At 40.8% G+C, this 11662-nt stretch overlaps 1 long non-coding RNA gene across 1 annotated transcript; it reads left to right on the plus strand.

Moving 5' to 3' along the window:
* The first annotated feature begins 303 nt into the window (after positions 1-303).
* LOC144585915 (uncharacterized) lies at positions 304-8790 on the plus strand. The gene is made up of 2 exons (XR_013540539.1): positions 304-1703; positions 3995-8790. It is a non-coding gene; the product is annotated as an uncharacterized LOC144585915 (long non-coding RNA).
* The last annotated feature ends 2872 nt before the right edge of the window (positions 8791-11662 follow it).

The raw sequence follows: 11662 nt of genomic DNA on the forward strand, positions 1-11662 counted from the left end.
TCTACTGCAGAGCAGCATCCTACGTGTTGATTTTATGATGTGCTGCCTAAGACAGATCTCCATTTGAGATACGATGTAATTGTTTTGCCTGGCAGTGATAGGAGGAGGTTGCGTGCTGAAATATCACCCACGCTGGAAACGTTGTTAGCCATTATTTAATTAGTGAATGCTACATGAAGCATCACTCATCAAAAGGATGTTTGAAGAACATGCCACAGTGCTTAACTGTAGCCTTCTGTTGGAAGAAGAGAAATGTCCCTGCAGGTATGACTCTGCAAGAGAATGCTGCAGGAATGTGCACTGGGTTAGTAGTGAGATGCACTCCTATCCTTCAAGGTCTTTCAGGGCATGCTCACGGGTATTCCCAAGATGCTGAAGGACCACAAGCTGCAAGGATAATGAAGCAGAAAGATAACTGTCGAGCAGGCTAAATAATAAGAAACCAGCGTACTTACCAAATGTGTCAAAGAACAACAAAAATCTGATTGCTCTACACATTTTAGTCCATAAACTGTGACCTTTGCAGTTTAACACAAGGACACCCACTAGTACAGAGATGGAGAATATGTGGCTTTCCATGTATTATTGGACTGCAACTCCCATCAGTCTAGCAAGAATACAGCGGTGCCTCGCTAGACGATGATAATCCGTTCCACTGAAATAGCTGTTTAGCGAAATCATTGTCTAGCAAAAAGCATTTTCCCATTGGAATGCATTGAAACCTGTTTAATGCGTTCCAATGGGGAAGAATCGTTGTTGTCTAGTGAAGGTCGGCCATAGGAAAGCCGCTTTGCGAACCGCCGATCAGCTGTTTAAATAGCTGTCTTGCGAAGCTTAGGTCCCGAAAACACTCGTTTTGTGAGCGCAGAGGGAGCTGTCAAAATCGTTGTTTGGCGAAAATCGGTTTGCGAAGCAGGGACCAAACATTGTCCAGCGAAATTCCCCCATAGGAATCACTGTTTTGCGAATCACTATAGCGATCGCAAAAAGTCAATGTCTAGTGAAAAAATTGTCATGCGGGGTAACCGTCTAGTGAGGCACCACTGTAGTCACTGCTTAGGGATCATGGGAGTTGCAACAAACAAGTCTGGCTGCACATTCTCCACTTGTATCCACCACTGCCCCTCCACCCTGCAGTCTGCTGCGCTGCCCAAAAACTAGCTCCAGAGGGTTTCCCAGACCTCTGAAACAAAATCTAAGGGCACAGGGGAACAGACTGTGGGTAGGGGCTGAGGGTTACCCTCCTTCCAGTTCTGCTGACAGAAGAAATTTCATCATCAGGAAGAATGTATGGGATCCCAGCCACTACCTACAATTTCATAAAGAAAAATACAAAAGGAATTTAGAGCAGAAGTCAGTTCTAAGATGCTCCTTTCACTGAAATGTTATTCTAGCAGCTCAGTGACCCCAGCTGCTGAAATGATGCAAGCATTACACTCTGCAATAAGAGTTTACACAGTGAAAGGCCTAGACAAGCCCCCCCCCCCTTTTAGCATGATGGGAATTCTTCTTCAGCTCCTTCCACATGCCATTCATTTTCATCTTTCTTATCTGCATTCTCAGTTTGCAAGAAGGCGTTTGAACAGGTGTCTAGCTCAGGCTCTCCTGCAGCCTGCATTTTCACATTCCTAGAATGGATGGAATATCCTTCTTCAGCATGTATATATGTGGTTATACCAGGTACTGCAAAATAGAACAGCCTGGTAAGACAATTACAATTCACTACTTTTTTTTGCATTTTAAATTCATAGTTATGCATGTGTTAACTCAGCTTGCCCTCAAGACATTTATATCACAAGTGAGAGTGTGTTGAAACAACTTAGGATTCCTTTGAATATTATGTTTCTGATAACACAAAGGTGGATTTCCATCTGCTAATATCTGACTGCCAAATGAGTTGCCATTTCTGTAGGGCTGGTTACTAGATGTGGGGACTAGTAGGTCTGCTTCTGCTGATAGCACTCCTGTGCCTCCTACATGCAGCTAACAGACACACAACAGGGTTTAAAATGGTTGAGGGCAACAAGGGACTTGCTGAGGTCAGTGAGAGAATGGTTGAGGCAAATGAAATACAATGAAATAATCCTGGCTCAGTGGAACAGCCAAATAGGCTGGCCGCAGACTGGATAACTGGGATGCACTTTATGCTTCTGCGAAGCAATCAGGAAGTTCAAAAGTAACTTTACCAAACTCTGTCCAATGCCTAAAGTTTCATATGTTGAATTTTGGATGAGGATGAGGATGTAGCTGAGAAAATCAGCCCATGTGGATGTTTTAGAGTTTGGCAACTGCATCCACAGAGACCTGATAAGCAGTTCATGACTGGGGTGCCTCTGGCAGTAATTTGGGGGTATGCTCTCTCTCTCTCTCTCTCTCTCTCTCTCTCTCTCTCTCTCACACACACACACACACACACACACACACACACACACACACACACACACAGAGAGAGAGAGAGAGAGAGAGAGAGAGAGTCCATGAGCTCCAGATGACTGTATTGGATCATTATGGAATGTTAGCTTTCAGGGGTCTCATTTGAATTAGGAATGTGCTATACAATTGAAATGGTACAAAGTATTGAAATACTTTCAATTTACAATTGCTATACAATTGAAATGGTGCAAAGTACACATTGCCCTCCCAACCCTGGAATAAAGATACGAGACAAGAATTATGGAGTAAAACACAGGCCACACTTTATTAAGCATAATCCTTTGGCAAAGGAGGGGCTTGCCGTAGTGTGGAATCAGAGGTCTCAAAGGACCCCCTAATCAACAAAATGGGCGAGTCCCTGACCCCAAGTTTCCATGGCCTTAAAGACTGCGAGAACCCAATCGGCTACAATTTGACCACCCCCAGACCTCAAGCCACCCTCTCCTTGTTGACTGTCTTACCTGAGTTTGCAATGGGACTCATCATAAAACCTGTTATATCCACACTACCCACCAGTGTGACCGAATTACCACCTCATAACATGCCAATGCCCTGTTCCAGTGTGGAATAGGCAAAAAAAATCCCTGCATCCAAGGGCCAATCAGGATATGGGTCAAAAATTCCTATCCAACTCCACAGGCAGCCAGATAAACTCACACTAGAAAATAGGTCGGGTGGGTAGGTGCCAGGAAAAGAAGATGGCGGGGAGAGGGGGAAACATCCCTTAAATAGCCTAACGTCCCCCCCTCTCACCCAAAATGTTCTCACGAGGCTGACAATCTCACACTATCCGGGGAGGGAGGCAAAGGCAAACCATGCTACTGCTGATGCTTTGGCTCAGCAGTGGCTTGAGCATTTTATATAACAAAGAGAGAGAGAGAGATAGGCTGGCTGAAAACTGAGCATTTTTGATGAAGAAACTGCCAGGGCCACAATGGGAAAAGTAACTATTTGAAACATGTGAGCAAAAACTTGCATAGCACTTATGCAAATGGCAGCACAGGAAGGTACCTGTGTGTGTTAGCTACAGAACTGAAACACACACACACAAACACCCTGTATGGCATTTAGCTTTCCTGGAAAAATTGACACATCAGGTTTAGTTCTCCAGAGGCTTAGTCACATCGGATACTTTCTACGTGGCTTGACCTCTCTTTGTTTCACACATTAGCTATAACTGATCTCTGCCTAAATACCTGCTCTGCACTCTGCCCACTGACCTTTTTGGAAGACAACAGTTGACCATAACTATTTTTTTATTTGCTTATACATTAATGTTTAACTCATTTGGAAATTATTGTTTCCTGCTGGTCATGCTATATATTTGTCTCAAAACTGGATGGGATCTTACAATTCAGCAAACAATGATAAGTTTCACTTTTGTTTCTCAGCAGTTTGCTTTTCTGAGAGCTGCAGGATTGTACAATATGTACATTCCAAACACTGGAGGGGAAAGTTGACACCATAACTTAAAAGTGAATTGTTAAAGCGCTCGTTCTTTGTAATCAGTTAATCAGGCTGATTCTGTCTTTTTTTTTTTTTTTTTTTTTTTTTGCTTCAGTAAAGAAACCATCATCATCATTATCTTAGAACTGCAGATCTGGAAGGGACCCTATGGATCATCGAGTCCAGCCCCTATCAAGGAGTCACGACTTGAATCAAACTCCTCACATCTAACTCCACAACCAGATACTTAATTTGATTCAATTTAATTCTTCTCTCTTCTTTCACACTGTGAAGCCCTCTGTATTCTCCAACTCTCCTGACAATCCAGGAGCGCTATAGGTATTTCAGCATCAGTAGGAACAGGGAACTATGGGAAATAAACTGCAGCCTTTCAGCCTCTGTCTGAATTTCCTTGCAGTTTGTTCAAGGAGCAATGGAAAAACAGTAGAAAATAGAGGAACCTTAGAAGAAGAGAGGGTGAATGAAGAGACCATAATACCTCACTGACAGTATGTTCCTCCAGAGCACAATAAGGTGCAACAACTAGAAATGACAACACCTTGGTTTACCTCGTGTGGTTCCTTTCCCATCCATAGCAACATGAGGTAATAAAAGCAACCATGCCACTCAAGAATTAAGGATTAGATATGCCTGAGAAACCACAAGAAGCAAAAAGCAAAGCAAAGTGTGTGGCTTATATACCACCCCATAGTGCTTAAAGCGCTCTCTGGGTGGTTTACAAGTTAATTATGCTGGCTACACATTACTCGTCCCCCCAGCGAGGTTATTTTATTGACCTTGGAAGGATAGAAGACTGAGCCAACCTTGAACTGGCTACCTGGGATTGAACCCTGGGTCGTGAGCACAGTTTTGGCTGCAGTACAGCAGTTTAACCACTGTGCCACGAAGCTCCAAACATGAGAATGAAAAAAAGTAATGAAAAAATTGGGGAAGGAAATCCAAGTAAAATCCATGTTGTCCAAAGTGGATTGTAGGGGCAGTGGGGGAGAGAAATAGAAAATCCTAGTTAATACATGCTACATCCAAATCTTGAGTCCTCAGAGGTCATGGCAGGAAGTATGTGCTAGAGAGGGTGGCTTTTCAGGATCCCCCTTCCTTCCTTCCTTCCTTCCTTCCTTCCTTCCTTCCTTCCTTCCTTCCTTCCTTCCTTCCTTCCTTCCTTCCTTCCTTCCTTCCTTCCTTCCTTCCTTCCTTCCTTCCTTCCTTCCTTCCTTCCTTCCTTCCCACTCATCATAATGGGTTCCATTGTTGAATCACTGAAGGGAAGTTTACTTTTTGGACTACAACCCCCAGAATTTCATAGACATCATAACTGGGTAAATCAGGAGTTTGAGACTGTAGTTCAAAAATATATAGAGAGAGTATATTTTCTGTGCTCTGCTTAAAATCCTGCAGACATTCTCAACAAATCTTTGAAAAAGACCATCATTGGCACCAGAGCTTAGGAAAGGTAACTTTTGAACAACAGTTCCCAGAATCCTCCAGCCAATTTGAAATCCATGAAGTGATTTTTGCAGGCACTGATGCCAGACATTTTTGCAGCCAAACAGGAGCGACTTCCAGTGATGGACTAGACACAATCCTCTTGTGTGAAAAGGGCAGTCTGTAGCATCCTGTGACATTTTAGCAGTCCTTCTGGAAGCCATTAATGCTCCGTAAATCCCATATTTTTCCCATCATTAATTTATTTTGTACTAGAATTGCCCCACCCCATTCGTAGTTTGAAATATGTACCTTGTGCATACCTAAAAGGTTTTACATATTCTGTTAAATTTAAATGTGCCTGGTGTATTATTTGGCTAGTTTTTAGGCTCCCTTGAGGAAATACTGAAGCTGTTTCTATCCCTAGCTCCTAAATTGTAATACAATCACACTTTCCTATGCAGATCCATTTTCTTCCCCACTTTGCTCTCCATATAAACTCTGCATGCCAGGAAACGAAAAGAGGAATTTTGTTAGCGACTGTGATTATATGGGGATTGGCAAGCTCATCTGTGAAAAAGAAACAACAATATTGGGAGCTATGGAGACTAGCGAAATATTTAATCTATATCTAACATGACATCCATAATTCAACATATTCTGTGGTGAAGCACAAGAGATAGTAATGTCATTCTTTCTTCTGAGCCAACATTTGGGGGGGGGGCTTATTTTATTTGTATCATATGTAGCTGTGAGAAATAATCCTAAACATTCTCATACAGAATGTTTTCTTGTTCATTTGCTCAAAGAACCTAATGAAATCAATGGTGGAAGATGTTTCTAATTTGCTAAAGAAAGGCTTTCATACGCTCAGCACCCCAAAAGACCAGCTAACAAGTTAATAATCTATCCCTAAAATTGCAGATACAATCTGCTGGTAACAGATGGTGGGAACTGCAAACCAGAAGCAGCCATTTTTGATAGTCAATAGATTAAGAAAATTTGGCTTTTTAATCTTATGAAGCATCTTGTAACTCACTGGGTCTAATGTATTGACTTGAGTTGCAATATCAATATGGCTTGGGACACTGCATTGTATATTAAGGACTTGAACCTCTTACTCCTCCCTCTGAACTGTAAGCACCTTAGAAAGATGCTGGAAACCTAATGTTTCAGCTGTCTGCTTTTTCTCCCTATACATCCCAAAGCACTGGCTTCACATCAAGAGCATAATTGCCTCTGAATATGCTATTCATTATTTTCCCTACATAAATCAGTGGCATATCCTCCAGGAGAGTGTATTTTTAGAGTGAGAGTTTAAAATGCACTGTAGGTATATTCTATTTAACAATTCATAATGCATGCTTTATATATCCAAGAGAAATACAGCAAAGCCTACAATGAAAAATAAGCCACAAAATCCTGGTAGGATGCTACATAAGTGCAAGTGCAATCCTATAAACTCAGACAACGTGCCTGTTAAGGCTCTCAGTACAGTTTTCTAGAACCAGCTATGTAAGTGGGTGCAGAACCACCATATCTCCTTGCTCTTGACAACAAGCCAACATGGTTGATCCAACAAGATGACTCAACTGATGGTATCAAGAGCTGCTGGAAGGTGAAAGAGAATCAGCAGTTTCAATGGCAGCTTGCTGTGAGCTGCCTGGAATGGAATAGAGGACCTAACTTAGGCAAGTGGTAGTATGTATAGAATGTGGTTAAGAACGCTATGAGAACATGCTGGACCAGAAGAGCAAGGAGTTCCCATGCAATGGAATGAAGTTTTAGTACTTGTAGAAATATAGTCTATCCTCTGCCCAGCAGTTAGGCAAAGTGTGAAAGCCACCTCTGTCAGCTGTTGTGAATGTAGCGTACACATTCATTCATTTGTTTGTTCGTTTGTTCATTCATTTGTTTGTTTGTTTTTTCATTTGTTCGTTCATCCATCCATTTGTTCATTTACTACAATTATACCCCACTCTTCCGTTAAAAAAAACTATACCATAAGAGCAGCTTATGGTATAGTTACAGTTACAGTTATTTAACTTCTATCCCCAGCTTTCTCTCAGTACGTAGTAAGACAGTCCTTACCCTTCAATGGACAATCTAATATATAAGTTTTAGTGTGTGAAGAATACAGACATGAAGAGATGAGGGGGAAAAATACGTTTTGTCAGTTCTCTGTCTGTTGAATTGGAAGCTGGATTGCTTATTAACTAGTTAATGTGTACAGCCAGAGAAGAACAGATGGCCAGAACATGTCATGCTTGTAGAATTTTGTGCTCCATATTCCAAATAACATGACTAGCATCAATCGTAATACCCAAGCTGGGCATTGCACATCTTGAATGTGTGTGAAGGGGGTGGTGCCATTTGTAGTTCCACCTCAGAGACCAAATAAAAACAAAGATGGCTTGGGCCAGCCCTGGAACAGTCATCATTCTTCCCTCCCAAACATGGCACCTGGATAAAGTACTGTAGTATCTTTAAAGTAAACCTGGGTAATTAATACAACACAATTTTTAAAAGTACTGTATGTGTGATGGTGTAAATGCAGTGTAAAAGCGCAAATGTGAATTTTGAAGACAGTTAAGAATCATTGTTGTATAATCAAGGATTTATACATTTAAAGGTGGTTTTGTTTTGTTTTTTAAAAAGAAAAATTTGTGGCAGTGAATCTATGGTCATTGAACTCTGCTAGCAACCTGGCCTCCTGACATATCCTAGTTTGGTGTCCTATAGATTTTTTTTCATCTTCTTACTCCTACCCAAAGAAGATGATGTTGACCAGCCTGAAACAAGTCAATACACCAGCCAATCAAGGAAGTGTCCTAACATGTCAGCATATCAGAAAACTCTTCCGCACTGACCAACAACAAAAGAGCCTGGATTGAGTGCAAAGGATATATAGCCATGGGAGAGAAGAAAAAAGGAAAGCGTGGATCAGAGCACAACATAAAACTCAATACGAAATGGGCTCGATCAGCTGGACTTTTCTGCAGTCTGCAGGGCAGAATGACATATTGTCAGATCTATCCAACCGCAGGGGCCAGGCAAAAAAACAAGTTAGGAAGAAAAAAAAATTTTTTTTTATCTTAGCTACAGTATGTGCCTAGCTAAACTACCTCTTACCCTTCAAGAAAAATTCCTGTGAAGAAAAAACTACAAAGGCAGTGAAATATATTGTTACATGCTGCCTACTTCCTGTATGGTAAGAAGTTCAAGAAGCAAGCAAGACCACTGGGTTTAGTTTCCTTTGAATAATGGAGCATTGAATATTTGCAGTGTCCTTCAACACTTGGTTTCTTTTTTGTTTTGATATATGAGTGTTGAGCATAAGTGGAGATAAAGTGGGACTGTGGTGTGGGAACAGTTCCACTATTGTGCATATGACTCCTGACATCTGCACTCCAAGTGCTTCACCTTCATCAATTGCTCAGCATTTTCCCTCCAACTCTCCCTACTCTGTGGAAAAGCAAAAATTAATTTGTCACATACAGTTTGTTCAACACTAATCACAAGCCCCACTTGGCATGTGAGTTGCCTGTTTGTAGAAGACCCAGATGGTTAAAGGACAGTGTCATCCTTTGATCGAATCCCTGAGTTCCATCCAGAGTCGCATCAATCAAAAGCAGAACAACAAAAAAATGTATTGGTTGTTGTCGGTTTTTCGGGCTCTTTGGCTGTGTTCTGAAGGTTGTTCTTCCTAATGTTTCACCAATCTCTGTGGCCGGCGTCTTCAAAGGACAGGAGTGCTACTTCAGAACACAGCCAAAGAGCCCGAAAAACCCACAACAACCATTAGATCCCGGTCGTGAAAGCCTTCGCGAATACAAAAAAATGTATTCATAGAAAACAGACATATCTAAGAGGATCAACAAGCGTTCTTCCCTCAGAAGCCCTTTATATATCCCATAAACTACGAAGGAACTGCTCTCTAGGAAGAGATGGGATACCCTCTGGAGCAGGCCTACAAAAGAAGAATGAGGTGAAGAAATCTAATGGCCCAAGCATGTAATGGGATCCTGGCAACAATTTCATTGCTGCTGGAAGAAATTTAAACTCCAGCCAGACTAGTGTATTATGGTAAGGAGATACCTTACCTTAAGGTGGTCCAAATATACATCTCTGTATATTTATCTAACTATGTGTTTTCTCTCCTGATAATCTGTTACTCTTGTGATCCTCAGGCAAACTGCCTTCTTTCCTTGGTTATCTGAAATATCCATTTAAACAGAGAACTTTGTAAATACCAAAGAGATGTCCTACAATTCAGCTAGGGTGTCCTCCTCTTTCTTGCAGCTTCCCCAGTGAAGAATATAAACAAGAAAACCATTGACCTAAAGCAAAGCTCTCTATAATAGCACTGTACAACCATAGTTTCCCGATTGTATTCTGGGGAAATCTCTAACTGAGTTTCCTTAATAAGGATTTGTAAGAATGAAAATAAGCATCCTTACAAATTACATTACAAATGGTGTGTCTCTTCAACAGATAACTGTAGCATATCTTTGAGGTATTCTAAGATAACCTCTCAAATTAATTGAAAAAGCAGTTAAAACCAACTACATAATTAAAAATGCTAATAATATTTTTTGTAAGATGATAATCGACATGAAGTGTTCCAAAATCCTTGATCAACATGCTATGGAAAGTGAAGTGAACACCTGAGAAAAAAAATCTAGTCCGTATAATGTTCTGAAATGCACTCAAGAGAAGGTAATGCTGAAAGTGTTCCTTATGGCTATAAATTCAGAAAACCACCACCATACACTAAAAACACCTGTCCAACTAATAACATTTTTCCTCGCCCAAATATTGTCAGACTTGGGAAGTTTCCAGAGGTCATTACAAGCATTATGCACATGCCCAAGGTAGATGCTAGGATCACAATTTCCAAAACAGAGATGTATACAGATAATACTTCCTACAAGAGGTTGCTTCTTCATCAACTTTCATAGCATTTGAGACAATTCAGTGGCTGTTCCAAAACATATCCCTGAAGGACCACAATTTAAAATTCAAGACTGATTTTTCAGAGGCCTGTATCTTTCAGAAGGGAGTCAATTGCTTCCATCTGTGTTTTCTATCTTTGCAAATTAGAATATAAATATCTCCTCCAAAAGTAAATGAGCAATGCAGACCCTCAAAGGAAAAGGGTGAAATGCTATATACTGTAGGTAGGCAATGGGAACTTCTGAAAGGTGCTGTAACATCTTTCCCATACAGAGAATAGCCAGTGCTAGTAAATAGCTTAATCTATATATTGTGGTGTGGGCCCCCCAAACTGGAAATGAACCCATCCTCAGAAAAATTCTGATTTGAACTTAGCAGAGATGAAAGGCGGGCAGACCAATCGGTGATGACTTATGAGCACCAAGGGAGGAAGTCAGTCAGCCATGAGGAAATTTTTTGCTGTCTAGAGGTTACTAATGAAACACTATAAAAACAGAAACAAAAGCAAGAGAACTGAAAGCTACATCTTGGGCTTTTTGAAAAGTTGATCATGTTTCAGTTCTATATATTAAAAGCTCAAAACTTGTTTCTAACATGAAAGTGAAAAGAATGTCTTTTTATAGCTCAACCGCAGTTAAGCAAAGCACTCGGCTTGGATCACATAGTGGTTTAAATCTGTGGGTTGCTGTATGGAAAACAAATCAAAAATGCATAAAGAAATCAGTGCAGCAGGCACCATCATAGTGTCAGGTTACAAATTAAGGACAGTTACACTACTGCAAATATGCTGAAGGATGCAGCAAATCAAAGACCAAAATCCTGTTGTGCAGTTAGGCAAAATGTGTAAGTTTTAGTGGAAAACTGCCACGAGTTAAGAAATCTCTGTAGGCATTATCTGTTACATGCCAAATCACACAATTCAGTACATTAAAAAGATTTATACCTCATGAAATAGGCAGCTCAGTATCCCCAAAGATCCCATTTCTTTTTCTGGGGCATTTGCTTAGTTTTCTTCTTTCCCTCTGGTTTTTAAATCAGAGTCTTATTATAATATCTGCAGTTTCTCACTTCTTCCCCAGATTTATTTCAGTGGTTCTTTTCAGGCAGAAAGCAAGCTTATGCCATTTCAGTGAGCAAGCAGAGGGAACATCATGCTAGAGAGGTTTTTGTAAGTACAGTGGTGCCCTGCATTACGACGTCCCTGCAGAATGATGAAATCGCATGACGATGACTTTTTTGCAATCACTATAGCAATTGCAAAACAATGTTTCCTATGGTTTTTTTCCACTGGACATCAATTAGGTCCTTGCTTTGCAAACCGTTCGCAAAACAATGATTTTTCCGGCTCCGCAAAATGGCTGCCCTGTGTTTTCCGGACCCATGT

Source organism: Pogona vitticeps, chromosome 1 (genome assembly GCF_051106095.1).
Source record: "Pogona vitticeps strain Pit_001003342236 chromosome 1, PviZW2.1, whole genome shotgun sequence".
NCBI lineage: Eukaryota > Metazoa > Chordata > Lepidosauria > Squamata > Agamidae > Pogona > Pogona vitticeps.